Genomic DNA, 2,496 nt, shown 5'->3' with positions numbered 1-2,496 from the left:
ATTTAAAGATATCCCTCTTTAGGTTTGGGTTGCTAGGGTGCTGTAAATGGTTGCTAGGGCATGGCTTGATAGCTTCACAATGATCCTGAAAGACTGATTTTTGGCTAAGTAAAATGACCCCACCCTTTTGTTTTGTATGACATTCTGATCATTCCATGCGGAAACGATCGCAGCATGACTGCTGCAGACGCACTGCTCCTGGAGCGCACTGCCGGACCGCAATCGCATGCAGTGTTAACGCTCTGAACCGTTAACATGGGCGCGGACAAAATACGCACCGCAGACGGAGTGTGTGAACCTGGCGTTACGTTTGTATGCCCGCCCGGTCTGTTCTGTTCTCGTACTCCATTTAGGCGCGCTGCATTCTGATTGGTTCGGATAGCATACTGCGGGAGGTCGGGGCGCGGAAAATCGTGCTGTAAAGCGATTTAGAAATCGCGCACGCTCAAATCGCGATTTTATGACGATTTCGATTAATCGTACAGCCCTAATCCAGAGTTATGTTCAATGAAAAAATTCCTATGCAAGTTACCATAGTAGGAAAAACATGTGCGCTCAGTTCCTTCACCATAGTATGTCTAAGGGGAAATTTCAGGGGGCTCTTGTGCCCCAGAGGTACAATGTATGTTCTCACACAGCTTGACATCCTCTTCAAATGTGGTGACCCACATGTTTCTACAAAATTCTCGCTCAGTGCTACGACCTGTCAAATTTGGCCGCAATGAAAAGTCTATGGGAATTTTCGCTTGGTTTTTCGCCCACTGTGCGAATATCGTATGCCTGATCACTTAGAAAAGTCATAGCACACCTCTCCTAGTCAAGTCACCTTTATTTATAAAGCAGCTTTACGGTGTTAAACAGGAAAATAAGTGAAAGTGATGTGACGTGTAGCCAAGTATGGTGTCCCATACTCGGAATTTGTGCTCTGCATTTAACTCATCCAAATGCACACATACAGCAGTGGGTAGTGAACACACACACACCCACTCACCCAGAGCAGCGACTCTCTAACCATTAGGCCGTGACTGCCTAGTGTATCGATAATGTAGGAGGGCTATAGTAAACAGTCAATTTTAAGTTAAAGTCAGTTCATTGTTGATTCAGTAATGTCATAGTCCAGCTCAGTTCAGTTCTCTTCAAATAGTGTCCGCGCGATCAAACTGCCAATATTGCCAAAAATGTTGAGTCCCAAACTAAGCTTCGCAAGCACCACTAATAATAATAATAATAAAACATAAAACATATAACATTCAAGCTGTAGAGCTGTTTAAATATTTTTACAGCCATTTTAGGGTTTATGCCATTGTCATTGAAACAAAATTGTAAAATTTACACAGAAAAAGACAGTAAGTTATCATGTTTGCATGCATATTGTTTAAATCTTGTTTATGCTATTGAGTTTTGAATCGGCCCCAATCATTTCCATTGTACTTCATTGAAACACTTCCCAGAACTGCAGGATCGCCATTGCAGCGCGTCTGAGGGGAGACGAGACAACAACAACGGCATGGTGCAGGTACTTGATTTAGTTAGTAAAGTTAGTTGTAGTTAGTAAACTTTATTTAACATAACAGCAATTTATGCACAAATTAGATGCATTACATAAATGCCTGATATGTAGTTTATGCAGCTTGGCTCTAAGAAATAGAGACCAACTCACGGAGTCATGTAAAATAATCCGTCAAGTCCAGTCCCTATAAAGACATAACTTTGCCTGAATTAGATAATATGCAGCCATGAATGAGCGCATGTTGGAAATTAAAGCAATCTCAATTAGGAGTGTCAATGGTCCATTTGAGAGATAGGTGGCGGTAATGCACTTAAGTCTGCGATCTGCTGTAAAGCAAGAAGAAGAAGAAGACTAGAGATCGACTGATATATCGATTTACCGATATTTTCCCCGATATTTAAGCATTTTACCATAATCGGATATTGGTTTTGTAATATCAGATAATCACTGATAATCACTGCCATCTTGTGGGTGTTTTGAGAATTGCGCGCAGGATCGCCATTGCAGCGAGTCTGAGGGGAGACGAGACAACAACAACGGCATGCAGGTACTTGATATAGTTGCTATAGTTAGTAAATTTTATTTAACATAACAGCCATTTATGCACAAATTAGATGCATTATAAATGTGCCTGATATGTAGTTTATGCAGCTTGGCTCCAACTCACGGAGGAAGGACAAAAACATTATTAATAATTCTGATATAACATTCCAGTTGAGAAATGCAATAAAATACGATGTTTTGTTTGTTATATTCCAATATTCCAGAGAATATTATTCAGTGAATTAACATTATCCAGTGAATTATGCTTGACTCTGCAGCTATTAAACAGCTTATAAACTAGGGCTGCACGATAAATCGCATGCGATATTTAACGCGCATCTTGTCAGAAAGCCGGCTCTGTAATCATTAACTACACAGAGCCATTGTTCACTGACGAGCTGCGCAAAAAATCGCGCGAATATGAACGTGGTTTTGCGCAGCTC

The sequence above is a fragment of the Sinocyclocheilus rhinocerous genome, unplaced genomic scaffold, assembly GCF_001515625.1.
Source record: "Sinocyclocheilus rhinocerous isolate Xijiao unplaced genomic scaffold, SAMN03320098_v1.1 scaffold1004, whole genome shotgun sequence".
Lineage (NCBI taxonomy): Eukaryota > Metazoa > Chordata > Actinopteri > Cypriniformes > Cyprinidae > Sinocyclocheilus > Sinocyclocheilus rhinocerous.
The sequence above is the reverse complement of the archived record's forward strand: the minus strand, read 5'-3'. Positions refer to the sequence as shown.